Source organism: Sciurus vulgaris, assembly GCF_902686455.1.
Source record: "Sciurus vulgaris genome assembly, chromosome: 4".
NCBI lineage: Eukaryota > Metazoa > Chordata > Mammalia > Rodentia > Sciuridae > Sciurus > Sciurus vulgaris.
In genome coordinates this window covers 174,559,857-174,579,226 of record NC_136464.1, presented here as the reverse complement: position 1 = coordinate 174,579,226, position 19,370 = coordinate 174,559,857, and the positions used below count along the sequence as shown (strand labels likewise).

Genomic DNA, 19,370 nt, shown 5'->3' with positions numbered 1-19,370 from the left:
GGAGTCGGGGGGTGGCGGACGGGGAGACCAAAAGTATTGTTTTAACTTAACCAACACTTAGGTAGCACTTCCCACGTGGCAAGCACTGTACCAAGAGCTTCATAAATACTAACTCTATACCCTCACAACCTCCATGAGGGGTCCCTATCACTGACCCCTTTTTACAGATGAGGAAACTGAGGCAGAAAAGTCAACTTGCCCAGGGCCCCCCAGCTAGTAAGCAGCAGACAAGAGATGAGGCGGAGACAGGCGGAGGCCCGAGATCTTGTCTTTCACCAGCACACCTTCACATGAGACCATTTCTGAAGTCACCCTGTCTAGTCTCCAGGGACCTTAATGATTCAGTGGTTTCAGATGCAATCACAAAGCTTCCCCAAACCTCTGGCCTCTCCTAGCACACAGATGTCAATCAAGCTCCTGGGCGAATCGCCCAGGTAAGCTCTGAAGGATGCCAAAGGGGAAAAGGTATCAAATAATCAGAATGTTTGCTGAGTGACTAAGCAGCCTAAATAAAGAAGATGGGGTACGGTTCAGAGTTCTATATTATGAGTTTGGAAAAGATCTTAAAATCGTTTTCACTTGCATTAGCAAGGATTTATCCCACTCTAAACACACAAGGCCAGTGCCACAGTGAGCACTGAGGGACCCAGGTGCCCACTGCCCAGCTCTCCTCGAGCAATCAGAGGGGTGCTCTGAGCACACCTGAGAGCCCCACTGAGGTCTGGGTTAGACTGAAGACACTCACACAGGCAAACCCACTGCCCTCGAGTAGTTCACACTGCACAGTCACAAACTGAGACACACAGCAGACACAAGAGGACACAGTAAAAGTAAAGCCCAGGGGGACATCAAGGTAACCCTTCCCCTCCCGAAGCACAACTCTCAGTTCCCACAGAGCACACGCTGGATGGAAACAGACACACCAACCCCACCCTCAGCCGCACGGCAGGAAACAAAAGAGCAGAGAGACATGGGCTCCAGGAACAAGCTCCAGGTCGCTCCGGGCTGAAAAGGCCAGTCAGACTGCAAGGACACACCAGAGCACGGAGCTTCTACTGCTGGAGCTGTTGAGAACACAGCTTAAAAAGTCCCTCTTCCCACAAAGCGCTGACCCCAGTAGCAAGTGCCATTCATTAGGCACTGACGGCATACCTTAATGCAGTTCAGCACAGCATCTGCAGGGGTGAGTACCTGGAGGAGGAGGGTCTCCTGAGAGCATCAGAGACAAACGCAAGAGCCAAGAAGGGACACAGGAAGGCCCAGGAGCTCGGGTTGAAAGCCAGGCTGTGTTCTGACTTTCACTAGCAGGTTCGCCTGGGCCGCTCCTGCTCCTCTCCATCTGGGGCCCCCGCAGGCTGCGACAGGCCACAGTCCAAATCTAGAAGGCACCAGCGTCCCCCAGGGTGCCCCAACAAGCCACGCCAGGTGGAATCCCCCACCCAACCGGCACAGTCAGGGCAGAAGTCACAACATCCATACAAAAGGAAAGGCCCAAAGGAACCAAGTATATATACTCCAGCTTTTCAAACAACAACGTGACCTGGACACAAATATTCACCTCTCCACGAGTTGTGTGTAGCTGTGGCCTGCTCTTAGATCCCAAAGCCTAACGTTAGACAAGTCGAAAGCAAAATCAACCAGGCATCTGCAAGCTCAAATATCCCACTTTATAGTAAGACACTGGTTAGAGAAAGAACTTTCTTTTAAAAGAATAAAAGTACTAAGGATATTTTTAACATTGAGAATGTAAGCAAATGTTATCCTACACAAGCCCTACTTCAAGGAGCATTCTACATCAATGTAAGCAAGAATGAGCACAAACGTCCAAAGCATTTTCCGACTACAAAGAAAATAGACAACAAAATAAAATTTAACCAATGAAAGAACTTTATAATCTGTTACAGGAAATATGAATAGGCCAAAAGGAAAAAACATCAGAAAATAATTATGGAATTTTCCTCTCCCCAACATCTATATAACTAAGTCCTTCTGAGAATTTTTTCCCAAACTTCCAAATTTTCAGACAATTAAAAAAAAAAAAATTATATTCCAAACTCACTTTACTAGGGCCCAAACAAAACAAGAACATTTTTAATAGAAAGCTATCCTTCCCAAAAACATTCTTCATAAAATCCTACCTAAGCAAAGAAATACACACAAAAAGAATACGTCCTACTGTGAAAAGGTAGGATTTAAACTGAGAATTCTGAGACGAAACAAGTGGGAAACTATCCACTCCATTATAACCAGAAAAGACAATAGCAATCATATAATAAATAATACCAAAAAAAAAAAAATCCCAGGGGCTATACAAATACATAAAGGCATTCAAAAACTGAACATTGGCTGGCACTGTGGCTCAGTGGTACAGCGCTCGCCTGGCACGTGTGGGGCACTGGGTTTGATTCTTAGTACCACATAAAAATAAATGAATAAAATAAAGGTCTGCCAACATCTAAAAACATTTTTTAAAAAAACTGAACGTTGATTCTTTACTCATGCCCTTCTTTACACACACACTGCCGAGCACGTGGGGACAGGCACGCGGAAACAGGGAGAGCGTAGTACGCATGATTTGAATTTCTCTTCTTTCGAGAAGAACTTAGAGTCAGTGTGAAATGGAAACCCAACTGAAGCCGGGAGCAGAGGGCCTCTCCAGGACAAATGGCAGGGAGCCCGCAGGGAAAGGTGAAACCCGGGTCAGGTCGGGGGACACTGGCGGCCCCCTGCAGAGGCTGCCAGGACGCTGGGCCTGGGGGTGGCTGGAGAGAACCACAGATGTGAGCTCCAGCTCTGCTGCGCCAGGTCACCTACCATCCATCAAAGGTCTTGATTTGTCCTTGTTTTGAAGAGTGAGCCGAAATGCTTGTGGTTGCAATGCCATCAAACCTTGGTACACTTCAACCAAGGACAGAGGACACAGCCACCCACTTCTCGAACCCTTGACTCAACATTCTCAACTTCCCTTGTCCACCTCTGCTTCGACTGGAAATGTCACAGTGTGAATACGGTCGGTCCGCAAAACTCCAGTGCTGGCGCCTGGTCCCCAGGGCAGTGGTTTTGAGAGGTGGTGGAACCTTCAAGAAGTAATGAGACCGTGGAGGCTCCACCGTCATGAGGCAGTAGGGCAGCTTCCTTGGCTTTCTCTGTTCCACATGTGGGCTTCTTCCATGTGTGCCTGTTTCCCTTGCTGCTTCTCCACCATTAGTTAGATGCAGCACAAGTCAAGCTGATGCTGGTAGTGCGTTCCTGGGCCTTCAGCACCATGGGCCAAAATAAACTTCTTTTCTTTATAAATTACTCAGCCCCAGTTATTTTGTTATAGCAACAGGTGGAGTCTATCATGTACCTCATGCATTTCATTTGTAATCAAGCTGCTCTGGGGTGGAAACCAACAAAGAGGATCTGTGTAGAGCTCAGGAATGACTATCAGCAGGGATTTATTTTATTTTACATTTTTCACTCTTTATTACTGAAATAAGTTGTCCTACCCACTCCACCCCACAATAAAAATCTTACCCTTAATCCCCGTCTTTCCACACCCCCCAACTCCACTCTTCCCCGAGTCCTGCACAAGTGCCCCAGGATTCTCTGCCTACTGGCCATTTTGGAGTGTGTCCATGGGTTGCAAAGTGGAAACTGCCTTGGGCCTCTGTGAAGAAATTGCCTATTTGAGGGCCTTGGCCACTTGTTCACAGGCCAACTCCACCTCCTCGTTATCTGGACAGGCGGAGGCGAATGCTTCCTGAGCATAGGCATCGCTCAAGTACCTCTGCACGCCCGAAGGCCTCGGGGTGGTGAATCCCCTGTACTTCCTACACACCACCTGTACTATGTGGAGCTTTGGCAACAGGTTGCAGTCGGCCAGGGTGAGCTCACTGCCATCCAGAAATTTCCTCTGGGAGAGGCCCTTATCTTCAGCACTGGTCTCATCCACTTCTTCTGGGAGGGGGGATGTCAAGTAATCATCTAAAATCTTCTCCAAATTATCACTGAGTGCTCGGTTCCAATTTTTGATGTAGGCAGAAAATTTGGCAAATATATCCAGCCCAGCTGTGTTGGACTCATGATTCAGAGCTGCCAGCTTTGGATGCCTGGGAGGGCCCGGCACTGCCTCCAGAAATTCCTTAGTCCCGTTGTTCTGTGTGTGTGCTTCAGTACCTTATGGCAGGAATGGGGGCTGCACTGTCCCAGCCCTCTTGGTGTCAGCAGTGGTGCCGCTGAAGGTGACTCCCTTGAGCCAGAGCACCGTGAATCGTCTCTGGGAGAAGGGGCACTGTCCAGTCTTGGCCCCTCACTGCCAGCCTTAACCAACAATTCGACCTGGGGTTGTTCTTCAGCCATGGTTGCGTTGGGGACCAGGACAGGGATTTATTTTATGTGCCCCACATAGCAAAACTTCAACAGTGGGTCTTAAGAATGGTCTCAACGATGAAAATCCCTACAGTTCTATATTTATTATGACCACAATAAAAAATTGTTGCCATTCCAACACTACTCTATTTTTATTAAATATTTAGTTGTGATTAATAATTATCTTAGTCAATGCTAATAATCAAGTGTAGCTAATTACAAGGTAAAGAAGTCATAGGAAGAGCAATAAGCCTATTAGTAGTCAGAAGGAACCAATATGGGTAGGTATGACAGTGTCTTTAAATTAACATGCAAAATTTCTGTAACACGAAATTCCATGAAGAGTACTTTATACAGCAGGACAAGGCCACCGAAAATCCATCTAGAAGGCAGTATAACTAAAAAATGTATTAATTTTATGTAGTTGCAGATATTAGAATATCCTGCTAGGGGCTTGTCCAAACAGATCATTTTAAATAAAAGGACTTACGGGAAACAGTGGTCAGTTGAAACTAAGATGACTTCATTAAAAGCAAATCAAGTCACAATTGCCTCCTTTCCCATCTTTGACAGATTTCCAGGCTGGGAGATCAGAGATCATTAGCCATAACATAGCTGGATTTCAGTAAGGCATTTGGAAGAAATGTTCATGAAGTGATCATGCATTAGACAGGACAGAGGGCTGGTGACAGTAACGTAGACTGCAACTTCAAGAGCATGCCCAAAGAGTTCTGAACCATTCAAGAACATCTTAAACTAAATCCTAGACAAGGCTCCATTCTTATAACACACCAGTTTATTAACTGCTCAGTGAAGGCGTGCAAGGCGTGCACATCACATTTCCGATGACAAATCACTGACACAGAGAGCACCCAGAGGAAACGTAGCAGGAACAAACACTGCACAGGACGTCTCTTCATGGTCTGTGATCCTACCTACTCTGACAGGCCCAAGTGGAGAAGGCGGCTGGTCACTTCCACGGGAGCTCAGTTCTTCTCTGAGAGAGATGAACACAGAGCAGTCTGGTTTTCTGGGACTCAGTGACCACAGCTGTCCAAAGACAAAGGCTGCCATGCGACTTCTTGCTCGTGAAAGGTTGCCGAGCCTGATACACACGTGTAGGTGCGCACACACGTGCAACTTGTGGCTTAGATAAAGACTGCAGGAACACAGGCGTCTCAAAAACTCTATTTGATAAAATGCCAGTTTAAGATTAGCAGAGCCAAGTCTTTTCTTACTACCTGCATAGGTGAATTAATGCCCCCTGTTTCTTCTTTTTCTCATTTTCAATTTCTCAAAAGAAAATTTTTAGAGAGTATTTTTTAAAAATATAACAAGTAACAGTCAATGTTATGTTGCCAATATTGCTGGCAACATGATATGACGTTGGCAGAAATCAATTATGTGCCAATAACATAAATACCATAGGCTCCCTGCAATTCGCCATTTATGAGAATTTAGCTTTGGGAAATCATTCCAGGGAACCAAAAGGCTTTAAGCACAAAAATACTCTTACATTAATGCTATTACATTTATTTACATTAATGCTAACTCAAAACATCTATAACCAAGTTATGGTGCATCTACTCCCTGGAACAGTATGTACTCAAATTATAAACATGAAGACTCTACAACACAGGAAACTCCACTTGGTATAATAATTTTTTAAAACGAATGCAAAATTGCTTCATAAATGACTAAGGATACATAGACAGGATCTGGATGTCCGAGGCAAACAATTTAACTTGCTGGGGTTTTAGGATCTTAAGCCATTTTTCTCCTTTAACTGAAAGACTAGATTTACTGTTACAGTGCAGGAAGGAAAGAAATTCTAAAATAAAGTAATGGTCTAGAATGCCTTCATAATCAGGATGAAATTCATCTTGGTAGTCTACAGATCATGACCAGGTTGTACTGCAAATATTTACTTCTGTACTGATGAAATCTTAGAACCCCAAAATCATTCTCCACTGTCACAGAGTGAAAAGGTTCCCAAACCAACCCTGGAAAGTCTGGGCCGCCATGATGCAGAACGACAGTATGAAGGCCTAAGGAATTTTTATGACTCCATATGCACCGAGAAGCATGTTCTGAAGCCCAACTCAACATCCCCAGTGTCCATTTCACCTGGTCAAAGACCCCTAGGGTTGCATCTTGGTGCTGATACCATAGGCCGGTTCTCAGAGGTCAAAGTGACAAGCTCTTAGAAGTGGGAGGAATGCATCAGAGGGACTGTGGTAGCTGAGGCAGGGCTGGGACTTCCCACAATGCCTCAGCCGAGGTACTGCCCAGTTCTGAGCCCAGCGTCTGCTCTTCGGGAGGGTTGGGCCTACGTGGGTCCAGGAAGGCAGCCGGAGAGTTGGCCCATTTACAACACTTGCACTTGGTATTCTGGAGTCCAGATCTACCCACATAACTGTTATTACATTTTAAAAAATAAAAGAATAGAAATGATAGTCGTAGATCCCCAAAGGTCATTAGGCCTGTCATCTCTGCATGCTGGGAAGGCAGCGCACTGAGAATTTCTTATGAGAAGCAAATGAAGGTGACCCATAAGTTTGGAAGGCAGCAAAGGGTGCAAGACAAACACACAGAGAGGTAGAGATGCTGAAGTAGGAGTTTCTCTAAGCGCTGGCTTCTAACGACTGTCCCTCTGGAAAGCACGGCCAAAGACTTTTGCCACATCTTAAGGATCAGGTTGAGAGACCATGCTGAACAGAATCCATCCTAAAAGGTCTTGCATGGTGATTGTTCCTGTATCAATGCAAAACGACCTAGCAGAAAAGGAGAGCATGCTCATTTTCCTTTACAAATATTATACAAAGGAGTGGAGATTGCTTTAATCCCACCACCATTCCAGATCTTCAGCAGAGCAGCTCAAAGGGAGAAAAGCTAACATGAAACTGTTGCAGGCGTGGTGACAAAAACCAGGGTGTAGGGACGAGAGGAAAGGACAATGACAACAGGTAGGAAGAAAGAAAGAATGGGGGAGAGGGAGGAAAGAAGGAAGGAGGGAGGGAGGGAGGGAAGAAGGGCAGATTTCAGTCTCTAGCTATAGACATTTCTAGTAAAAGAAACCCTGTGTGATAAAAAGATGAACTTCAACGAAAAAGGGTAAAAACAATTAAGCTTTTCAACAAGAATCGCCTGAAAGGTTTTTGTTAAGAGAAATCACACATCTCAACTGTAGATCCTGAAATTATGACAGTTTATCCACATTTGAAATCTTCCCTGGGAAACTAAACATAAAAATGCAAAACACATTTATTATGTGAGGCCTCAAACTTGTTTTTAAATTAAAAACCCAACTATGCCCAACTTGAAAAGTCTTTTTTTAATACACACTGCAATAATAAATATTCTCTCTATCGAATATGTATTTAATTTGAATATATATTGGTTGGTTAGGGAATTTTTATTCCTACGATTTGCATAATCTGGTTAACTAATTCATCATTTACTCAAATCCTTTTCTGAGCCGCTCATTATAAAACCAGGTTTCCTCACAGAATCTTTAATTACTCCCTGGTCATCGAAAGCTGCGACCCTCTGCCTGTGACGCTGACTGAGGTGAACAGGTCCCCTCTGTGAACTTGAAACGGCCATGGTGACTTAGGCAGGCAAAGGACTTCCGAGGGCAATTAAAATGAAAGGCCTTAAATGCACCTTCCGTGTCCTTCCTGTGGGGTTTCAGGATGACCCCTCAAAAAACCTCATTTCTGACCATCACAACCTTCAGCCTGTCTCCTGGGCCCCCTCAACCTAAAGCCCCCCAGAGCGCAGAAGGCTGTGACCCTGGCCAGTGCTCCTCACGCCACCTCAGTCCTCTTCAACAAGCACGTCCCTGGGGCCAGCACCCACCAGGGCGCCCAGCCATTCGCGGGGAGCATCAGTCATCACCAGTAGGAGAGGAAGGACTCCCTGGAGGACAGGGATGCTGGGAGGTGGGTGAGGCCTGACACCTGCCCAGCTGGAGGAGCGCCAGGGCCTGCGGTCGCCCTCCCTGTGGAGTTTCACGGTGAGAGGCACCCTGGCCCACGAGGCCCAGAGCTCTCCCTGGGACACGCCGGGCCAACATCCATTAAAGGCTCACTGGGCTGCGAGGTGTACGGGACCAGCAGGACCCCGTTCCTGTTTTCACCCCACACAGTCCTGAGCGGGCTGCTCAGAGACGCCCCTCTAGAAGAGGGTCCTTCAAGGGCCGAAAGGGACGCTCGGCTGTCCCCTTCCTCAAGGCCACCAGGAGGCCCTGATGAGGCACCCAGGTCCACTTGGTCGTCGAGGCTCAGACCTCAAAACTTCACAACTTGACAGACACTTGCTGAGCTGCCTTTTCACAGCAGATGTCCCAGACCTCCAGGGCTGTCAGTGACAGGGTCCGTGTCCCCAAGGGTACGGCCACGACATGGACGATGGCAGCCCCGGGAGGAGCCCGCACACCCTGAGGGGTGCTGATGGCCCGCTTGAGTCAGCTGTCGCGTCAGCTGAGGGGCGGGAGGGCAGACACTGCCCACTCAGAGGGACTTCAGCGCCTGAGGGTGCGCTTGTTCCAGGAACGGGGACCAGCGCGTGGGAATGCCTCCCCAGGTCACAAGCAACTGTCCTGAGAATCAGACTTGCTCCCTAAAGCGTGAGCGACGGGCGCCCGTGGGACAGCATGCGTTCAACAAGGGTGGGAAGGTGACACGCTGGGAGGGAGCGGATCAGCCGGTCACAGACGCTGCGGCAACAGAGGAAAGCGGAACGAGCCATCTGCATTTGTCCCTCGGATGCCCCACCAGATTTCCACAGCCACATGATTTTTGCGATTACAGTGCCAGCTTCACGTGGGAGACCACCCTGTCCCTAGTTCTGCCACCGTCAGGTCACGCCCCATGGAAAAGTCTGTCACAGCCCCCAGGACCTGCACACCTGAAGGAACCACCCAGCCTCGCATTCAAGACCCTCATGGTGACACTGAACCAACCTTTCCACACTTTTCTCTACTTCCCCTCGGGGCCCATGACCTCCCGCTGTGACCCCTGCCAGAACTACGTTTCCCAAGTCCCCACCTGCTAGCACTTCCTTCCTCCACCAAGGGGCCACCTCCAGTGCCGCCTCCTCCCTGAACCCCTCCTGGTCCCCTCGGATTCCCTCGGGTACCTTCCCTGCTGTGCCTTGTCCCACGACAACGCCTCAGCTCTGAACAGGGCCGAGAGAGCCTCCTGCTTCAGACGTTCCGGACGGAAGGACGGTCACCGGAGGAAGCGCGCGGAGGGGACGCGGCCAAACCAACGCCAGCCCTGTGGAAAGCCGGTTACCTTCTCCATTGAAAAATGCGTGACCTGACGATGGAGCCGTGGAGGAGAGCGCGGGGACCCCACGAGCCGCCACTCCGCCCCTGGTCCCGCACCCAGCCGTCAAAGCAGGGACCTGAAGGGACACTTCGCATCTTGCTCATCCAGGTCGCAGCTTCTTAATCCACGAGGGCCGAAAGGGGGACGTGACCCAGTGTCACTGACACTGGATAAACAAAACGTGACGTCTACATGCCGTGTGATGTCACCCGGCCTTGACGGAGATAACTGTGACACACCGAGACGTGGACGAACAGCGGGGTGCCTTGCTGGGTGCGGTACGGCAGTCACAGTCACGAAGACACGTCCTCTGACGCGCCTACCCAGGGAGGTTGTTCGGGGACAGGAGCCAAATGGTGGCCACCGAGGGGTGGGGGCGGGCGAGGAAGGGGGAGGTGACCGATGGGAGCCTCTGACAGGAGGGTGAGAAGGCTCTGGACGGAGGTGGCGGGGGACTCGTGCCACCGACGGTCGACACCCGCGCAGGGCGGAGAGGAGAGGCGGGCGGGCTCAGAGCGCACCGCTGGCCAGCACGCCACGCCGCCCACACTGTGAATAATTCTCCAATTATTAAATAATCTATGCCTATCCCAGCAGGCCATTTAAAAATGACATGTTAACATATTGCCGGGTCTTGGGATCTGCCATCGTCCTCCCTCGTGAGTATTTCATAAGTTAAAATGCGGCCAGCTGTCTGCGGAGCTGGAGGGGAAGGACGAACCACATGGATGCCATTTTAATATCTAGGACCTGGCCTGGACCCGTCTCGGGAAGGGGAAGGGTGAGGGGACAACCACCATGCCCACCTGAGGCCTGGGCGTGAGAGACTCACCAGCTTCCTCAAAGCCAAACACTGAAGGCAAACGATTCACTTCAGCCTTTTGTTGTTGTTGTTGTTGTTGGCTGGTTGGTACTGAGGATTGAGTCCAGGGGCACTCAGCCATTGAGCCACACCCCCAGCCTGATTTTGTACTTTATTTAGAGGCAGGGTCTCACTGAGTTGCTTAGGGCCTCACTAGGTTGCTGAGGCTGGCTTTGAACTCGTGATCCTCCTGCCTCAGCCTCCGGAGCTGCTGGCACCACCAGCGTGCGCCACCGCGCCTGGTGCACTTCAGTTCTCGCAGCAGACAGCTCAGGCCCTTTCGGAGATGGGTGATTAGAAATAGGGGCGCAGGCACGTGATAGCAGGCAGCATGAAAGCGATCAAGAGGAGCCACTGCGAAATGAAAGTCAAGAAGAACTTCAAGACACGGAAAGCAGAGCATCCGTCCACACTGGAGCCTGCGTGGCTGCTCAGGTCCCCTACCCAGGAAGCTGGCCCTGAAAACCTAGGCAACAGACCACATTCACAGAAAAGAGTTCGTGTCACTCGAAAATATGAAAGCCGAAAGGGGGGCTCGCAGATCAGAAGTGAAGTTCCAAAAGATTGATCATCATCAGTCAAAGAGAGCTTAAATGGACTAGTTGAGCTGAAGAAGGAAACGGACTAAAAACGAATCACAGAATGGAGGTCACACAGCCACACTAATAAATCAGGAAGAAGCACCTGCAAGAATGACTCAGGGAACAAACTTGAGAAAGCCACTTGAAACAATGAAAAGGAACAATGTAGCAAGTTGCTAAGAGGTAACTTTTACACAAAGGATTACACAAACAGCTGGATTTGGAGGACACAGAGAAGGAACACAGGAACTGCAGGTCCTGAAAAGTGAGCATTACTCGAAAATATGCACGAATATTAAAGGATCTTAAGAACCTTCTGATACAAACTTGAATCTGTAGCTATTATAGAATAAGAAGTTCCAGGAAAGTGACATAGAACAGCCAGTGTTCAAACATGCTATAAAGGTCCAAATTTCAAGCTGGGTACAGTGGCGCATGCCTCTAATCCCAATGAGTTGGGAGGCTGAGGCAGGAGGATCACAATTAGGAGGCCAGCCTCAACAACTTAGTGAGATCCTGTCTCAAAATAAAAAATAAAAAGGGACAGGGATGTGGTTCAGAGGTTAAGTACCCCTGGCTTCAATCCCTGGTAATTTTTCTTTTTTGGTAATAAGAAAGAAATTAGAATTAAGATTAAAAAAAAAAACAAAAAAAAAAAAACTCTAAACTTCAAAAGGAATGAAATAATCAAATGGGCACATTCAATGGAAAAAGCTCGTCGTGAGCAAGGGAGAACACAAACCCGGCCTCGGCTTTCTCCTCCAGAACATTCAAGGCAAAAAAAAAGAGAAAGAAAGATCTCTAAAATACTGAGCACAAAACATCTGACCAGACCCTTGGTACTCGGCCAAATCATCCTTCAAATACAAAGGTGAGACACGGCCATGGCCAAGGAGTTAAGAGCCAAAGGAGGCAGAAGCCCCAGGACATCTTTAAATAAAACAGGCTGCCAGTGAAATCCAGCCAACCAAGAGGGAGTCAAATTGAAATTCAGGACGAGCAAAAACCATGATAAAAAGACCAGTAACAGAGGTTGAACCCACCCCAAAGACGACTGAGCAAAGGAGTTCTGGAAATTCAGCATTAGAACTGAATGTAAGTGTCACAATCCTTTATATTGTGAAATTCATAATTAACTGATAAAATTTTGAAGGCTGGGATAAGGGAGGCAGCCTAAGGTAAATGCTGCAGGTTTTTTTTTTTTTTTTACTCTCAAAGGAGAAAGTATATCTGTATATACTTTTGAAATATGAAGCTTATGAGGAATTATTCTAATCTCTTAAAATTTATCATCTTTTCTCATAAATTTGGTTTTCAAAAGATACCTCTAATCTCCTGGGGAAATTCTTTCAGTTTCTCTTCAGTTTCCTTTTTCTACTTTAATCAATTTTATTTTATACCTTTAGGTAAAATTACATCTATGCTAAAGGTCCCATCCATCTTTCTGACTTTGCCTCTAGCAAGTTCCAGACGGAGCAGGCAAAATGTTAACATCACATCTATAAATGGTGAGATTCGGGGTGAGTTTGTTAAAATTTTTCTTTTTTTGGTAATAAGAATGTAATATTTTCCCCAAACAAGTTACCTTTTAGCAACAAGGACAAAAAAAAAAACAAATAAATAAACAAGTCATTACTACCTAAAAAGTGATTGTACTGGTTTTGTTTTCCATATTTGCCAGCAACAAAATCTAAACTTAGACCATCCATGTGCTATTATTCCTATTATGTCCCACTTCTTGGGGATGAAACAGCTCCAGAGTAGTTAACTCATTTGCTCAAGGTCGCCCAGCTAGGACATGACTTCCTGCTGAGTCCAGGCTTCAAAGCATGTGGGCTGACAGAATTACTCAAGATAATTTGGTTCCCCTGATATTTTCCACCTCCAGTGGGCATGCCCTCGCCTGCCCTGGCAGAGAGCAGACACTGGTACAACTATTTCAAAACGCAAGCTGCAAAGACGCAATCCAGGGTCTTAAAGACACGTAGTTGAACAAGGTGATTCTAATTCTAGGAATTACCTTAAGAAAGCAGCTGTAAAGAGAGGACAAAGCCTATAAAGATATTAAATGGAGGATTATACTAACGAACTAGAAACACACTGAGAACATAAAGCAGAGCAGAATCGCACCGTTGTCCACTCTGCGGGCACTGAAATGCACATTTGGGGAACTCCTAAGTGTCCCAGGAACAAGGTCACCAAGAGAAGGGAGCCCAACATTCCTCTTTGAACCAACAGGCTGCCCTCAGGGTTCATCTCTGGTCCCCGCCAAAGCCCACTAAATGATAATTATTAAATCAAAAAGGCAGCATTCCAAGGGAGTCAGAGAAAGAGGCAGAAAATAAGAACATCAGTAATATTTAGAAGACATTGAACTGAAGGAGGTTTACTGAGGAGGAAGCTGCAGGCTTCTTGAAAACGGGTCGCACACAGGACCAGATGCCAGCCCTGTCCCTAGCCCGGCAGAAGCAGGCGCCTCCCTCCTGAGACCAAATCCAGTGGACCTGTGCACAAAGGGACAGGAACAACCCAAAGGTGAAGTGGAGCACTGTACGGAAAATGGGGGGTTACTCGAACATTGTACCCCTCGTTGTGAGGCCTCCCCTCGCCAGCCCACATCTACAGCAGGTCCTGCAGCAAAGCTCACACCCCACAGAGGGTCACAGAGGTCATCTCTGCAAACTGGGGAACTCAGCAGGAAGGACCTGCACACGCCAGGAGAAAAGGTGGATTCCAGCCAAATCCCACAAGGCAGAGGCACCGGTGTACAGGACCCACTGACACGTAGAGTCCAGCAGCTTGCAAGTGCCTCGCAACTGAAATGCAAGTGACCGGAGATAAGCAGCTGCTTCAAGAAATATTCCAACGGGAAAGAAGGGGACCAATCAGACAGTCGAAGGAAAGAAAAATATGGAATCACAGCCCAAAGAGAACTAGCCAGCAACTGTTGTTCTTTAGATTGTGAATGACTCCCCTCGTGTCCTCAAGTGGGGTGCTCTGGCGGCTGGGAACAGAGCCACACGACTCCTCCCTGATGGCCCAGCGGCAGTGTTGGGGGGTGTGGGAGGTCAGGGTGGGTTAACCGTCTCCACAGCGAGTGTACAGGTAAAGCCGACATTTGAAAAAGAAATCACACGTGCCACTTGATGGCAAAACTCTGAACAATTAAGAGTTAGAATTGCCAGGTGTGGTGGCGCACGCCTGTAATCCCAGCGGCTCCGGAGGCTGAGGATCCCAAGTTCAAAGCCAGCCTCAGCAACTTGGTGAGGCCCTGTCCCTAAATAAAATGTAAATAGGGTTGGGGGTGTGGCTCAGTGGTTAAGTGCCCCTGGGTTCAATTCCCTGTACCAAAAAAAAAAAAAAAAAAAAAAAAAAGGAATTAGAATCAACTTGAATCATATAAACAAGTTATTTCAAAACTTAAACACACACACAAAAAATGTTACAATATCTAAAATGGATCATCTTAGGTTCCAGGAATTGGTGTGTGGGGACCAGGCAGCACTGATTTTCATTATAAAGTAAATATTTTTTTTAAATTTAAAATGAGTACAAGTTATTTTTATTTTAAAAAACTAGGGAGGACATAGTCATAGAGGCTGTTGTCCCAGTGACTCAGGAGGCTGAGGCAGGAAAATCCCTTGAGCCTAGGAGTTCCAGTTAAGTCTGGGCAACATAGCAAGATCCCGTCTCCAAAAAAAGAAAAGAAAGGAAAGGAAAAATTAAAGCATGCTACAGAATTACACACGCGGTGTGATGAAAACAGAAGAACAGAGGAAAGAGTATTCACCACGCTGTCGCCATGGCCGTCTTGGAGGGGAAGGTTAGCAACGTGTGCATTTCCCTTTTATTGTTGCTTTTATTTTCTGCACTGAGCACATATTACTTTTTTTTTTTTTTTTTTTAAACAGTAGCAGGTTTTTTTTTTTTTAGACTTTTATTTTATTTATTTGTATGTGGTGCTGAGAATCGAACCCAGTGCCTCACACACACTAGGCAAGTGCTCTACCACTGAGCCACAGCCCCAGCTCCCACATATTACTTTTAAACACCCTTTCAAAGGGCTGGGGATGAAACTCAATGCTAAAGCCCCCCTGGGTTCCATCGCCAGTCCCGGAAAAAATGAAAAATAAACCACACTTGTAAAAAATGCATGTGTTCCAGGCTGGCCACCATCGGCTTGCGAGCAGACGGAGCGGTGCCAGCAGGAATCGGCGGGAAACGGCACGTTAGAGGAAGATGCCCCGGTCAAGGAATCCATCTGGGCGCAGACAAAGAGGTGGGCAGGGGAACGTCTGGGGAAGAGTGGCGGGGTTGGCTGTGGTCGAGAAGAGGAAGACCTACGTGCACTTAAGGACTGAGAAGCAGGAGGACTGATGAGACGGGAGCCGGCTCACTCACCTCTGGGAGGACAGCCGCAGGACCGCCCGCAGGGACTGCCGAGATTCACCCCAGCCAGAGAGCGGAGACCACCAGCGGTCAGGCGGAGGCACATCCCACGCATGCCAGCTACAGAGTGGATGAACCCCCGGGTGCCACACTAAGAGGAACAAGTCGGACGCAAACACTGGCTGGCTCCGCTTATATAAGGCATCCAGAGCTTCCAAAATCATGGAAACGGGCAAAATGGTGGGTGTCAGGGGCTGGGGAGAGGGGTGCACAGTCTCAGTTGTACAAGATAAAGGTCAAGATTTGTTACACAGCAACGTGGACACAATTAATTACCGAACTGAACATAAAAATGGTGGAGAGGGTCAGGTATATGGGACACACCTATAATCCCAATGGGTCTGGAGGCTGAGGCAGGATGATCTCAAGTCTGAGGCCAGCCTCACCAGCTTAGCAAGGCCCTGCCTCAAAATAAAAAACAATAAAAAGGGCTGGGGATGTGGCTTAGTGGTTGAGCACCCTGGGGTTCAACCCCCAGTATCATGAAAAAAAAGTTGAGGGGATACATTTTATATTGTGTGTTTCTTTTGCAATTCACTTTTTTTTTCCTTTCAAAGAAAGAGAGACAGACAAACAGAAGGAATGACTGACACATCCAAGGCTGGATGGTGGAGAGGGTGGAGCTAGGAGTCATGGAAAGGAGGAGCGAAGAAGCTCAGTTAGGAGCAGAGCCAGAGAGCCCAGGGGGAGCTCCCGTGTGGTAGGCTCCTGTGGTTTTGTCTGGCTGAGGCCAACATAATCCCACTCAGGACAGCACCTCTTCCTCTCCCGAGACAAGTTCCCGCCAGGCTCCCTGGAGCTGGGGTCAACAGGAACTGTGACTTGGATTGCATGGACTCTCGTAAGAACCTACCCCATATCCGGACTCTGGCTGTGATCCCTTGAACACAGAGACCATGGCTTACGCTCCTGTTTCTGAAGGGCTGGCAGAACAGCCACCTCGACAGTGATGTGCTACTGAAAGGTCAACCGAATCAAGCCACCCAGCCCGGCTGTGACCCACACACGCATCTTCTGCAGAGAGAATGCAACACCCCCTTCACCCTTGAACCCCGCCCCCTGGTCACCCTGGCCTAGGTGTCGGTCAGAGGCAGGGTAGAGGTTGAATGCACAATCCCAGGAGCCAGACTGGGTTCAAATCACAGCTCTGTCATCTGCCAGCTGTGTGACTTTGGACACGTCACTTGACCTCTCTGTACCTCTGTTTCCTCACATGTAACTTTAAGAAGAAAGCAAATTAACATATTTAAAGTGCTTAGACACCCCAGACCCAGAGCTTGGGCTGCCTCAGTGCCACCAGCTGTCACTCAGGGGAGAGAAGGACAGTAGAGGCGGCAACCAGTGTGGGTATCCCAGCAAGTGCCCCGAGTTCTGCACTCACATGCAGCTTCCTCTGAGGATGGTCTTTGCCAAAGACAGCGATACGGGGCTGCGCACAGTGACTTCCTGGGACCCCTCAAGCCCCTCAGTGTCGGTCAGTCTGTCAAAAGGCTACTTTATTCACTCCCGAGGCTTTGAAAACACCTGGAATCTGCACAGAAAGACTATGGAACGTAGGCACCACTTCTTAGCTCGGCCTCTACGCTCCTGCCCCAGGGTGCTCCTGACAGCTGCCCTGGAGCGTCCTCATCACACTCGAGTACATTTTGGACCTCCCGACGTGTGCTGGAAGGAGCCAGGCGTGAATTTCGTTAACGAAGGCCTTTGAAAACATCCGGAGGGGTCATTAGTGTATGGAGGGAGATATGGACAGGGATACAAAATTCCATTTTAAAATAGCACAACGGGGTTCATCAGCGATCATTTGCAAAATTCAGCTGATGGTCCCCACTGCTAAGCATTGCTCGTCTGGTCTTTGGTTCACCGATACGTAAACCCGACTGCTAACACCCTGGTCAACTCCTTCGGTCTTTTCTCTGTGTTCTCAGTATACGAGATGAGCATTCTGGAGCTTGAAGGTAAGGAGAAACTCAGGACTCCCGGGAGTCCACACAGTGCCCAAGGCCTTCCTGTCACCGTGCTCTGAGTCACCAAGTTGTGGTGGATCCCTCACACCTTGCCTGAGTCGCCATGAACAGGCCTGTCCCCGGTCAGTGCTGCCCCATCTTACACAGTGAGCTGGAGGAGACAGTGGTGTCCAGCTAGGGCTGTGGCTTCTGGCGCTCTATCCTACGCAGATCAGGTCCCCATCCCTGTCACACCCAGCCCCAAGCCCCAGTGCAAAGCAACACACAGGCTGCAGTTAAGCCACACTAGCCTGAGCTCCTTATTATTATTATTATTATTACAATTGGTGCACACTAATTCAATAAAATAGTGTGCTTCTGTGTGACATCTCTACACAAAACGGACTTTGTATCCACCCTCCCCATTTCCCTCTCTTCCCCTCTCCACAACCCCCACCCCCACTGGCTCCTCTCTATGCCTTAAAGGCACATGTACCAGTCAGTAAGTCCTGACCATCTGAGACAGTGTTTCCACACCAAGGCAAGAAAAATCCGGGCAAAACCACTTTGATGGTCTCCTTAGCTGGCAGGGACTTACTGAGACAGCCCCCACCCCCACCCCATGACCACGGGCTTCCTGTTAGGCCTTGTGAAATCCCCAGAACACCTCACAGGCCGGCATTCCAGGGTCACAAACCCCTCAGGACTCAAAGCCTCCAGGTCCAGAGGCAAAAACTTAGAGCACATGAAAACCAAAACCGGAAGACCTTTTCACCAGCTCGATGGCTCTTCTGAAATAGCCAAAGTTCCTCACGAGGAACCTTCATCAGCACCACCTGAAATTCAAGTGGACGAAGGAACAACTTGCTGTGGACTTTTTGTGTACGCCAACTGCCCAGAAAACTCCCTCCCCTGCTTTGGGAGAACAGAACCCTCAAGAACAAATGACCTAATTAAATCTGAGACTCCCCGGCTGAAAGCTGTGCAGAAGGCTGAGACGCAGTGACACGGTGCAGAATTGGAAAGAGGCCGGATGCCAACCTGATGGAGCCACGAATTCGCTTGTTTTTTTTTTTTTTTTTTAATGTGAATATCCGACACCAGAGCTAAAGACGGGAGGATGACAGACATCCTTAACTACCTTTATTTACAAAGCGCCAGAATACATATTTTCCCACTTATCTACCGCACATTTTTCAAAATGAGAATATGCAGCACTCGGAATGCATCTTTTTGGCACAGTTGGTCGGTCTGCCTTGGCTACTGGGCCACTGCCAGTCCAATACAATACTGCGGCTCTGTCGTCTCTCATTCCAGCTTTCAGAATGTGCTAAATTATCCCACACTCTCCCTGGGCTCTGGACCCCCACCCAGCTGATCTGCACAGATGTTCAAGGAGAGAGAATTTTTTTTCTTTAAATGCACGTCAAGGGCCTGGTAAAATCCTGTACAAAGAAATGCAGGCGTCAGCACTGTGTTGAAAAGCAGATGATCAGCTCTCCACTTTCCAAAAAATAAACATGGAAACCATCACACTCGCCCCACACCTAAAAGAAACCAGAGGTGGCCAGGTGAAGGGCTAACAGGGAGCAACTTCTCCCTGTCCCTTTAGCTTGACTGTTTAAAGAGCTGCTGGTTTCGTAGATGGGCATTTCCAGGGTGCTTTGTTAGAGACAGCTCTGGCACAGTCACCCTTGTGGCTACAGCGCCGGCGGGAAGTGAGGTAATGGGGAAATTCGGAGGGGTTCAGGAGACCAGCAACCCAGCCGGCCTCAGACCTGCTCAGTGGCACTGTCTGAGCCCAGTCCAGTCCCCTTGCCAACCAAGGATACCCTATTTTCTG

At 48.3% G+C, this 19,370-nt stretch overlaps 1 protein-coding gene and 1 pseudogene across 5 annotated transcripts in view; both read right to left on the bottom strand.

Moving 5' to 3' along the window:
* FARP1 (FERM, ARH/RhoGEF and pleckstrin domain protein 1) overlaps positions 1–19,370 on the bottom strand; it is a gene marked incomplete at its 3' end in the record, with an annotated part of 266,728 nt that overhangs the window by 223,538 nt on the left and 23,820 nt on the right. The window lies entirely within an intron of this gene.
* LOC306659600 (chloride intracellular channel protein 1-like) lies at positions 3,664–7,292 on the bottom strand (annotated as a pseudogene). Its single transcript has one exon. The product of its transcript is annotated as a chloride intracellular channel protein 1-like (transcript).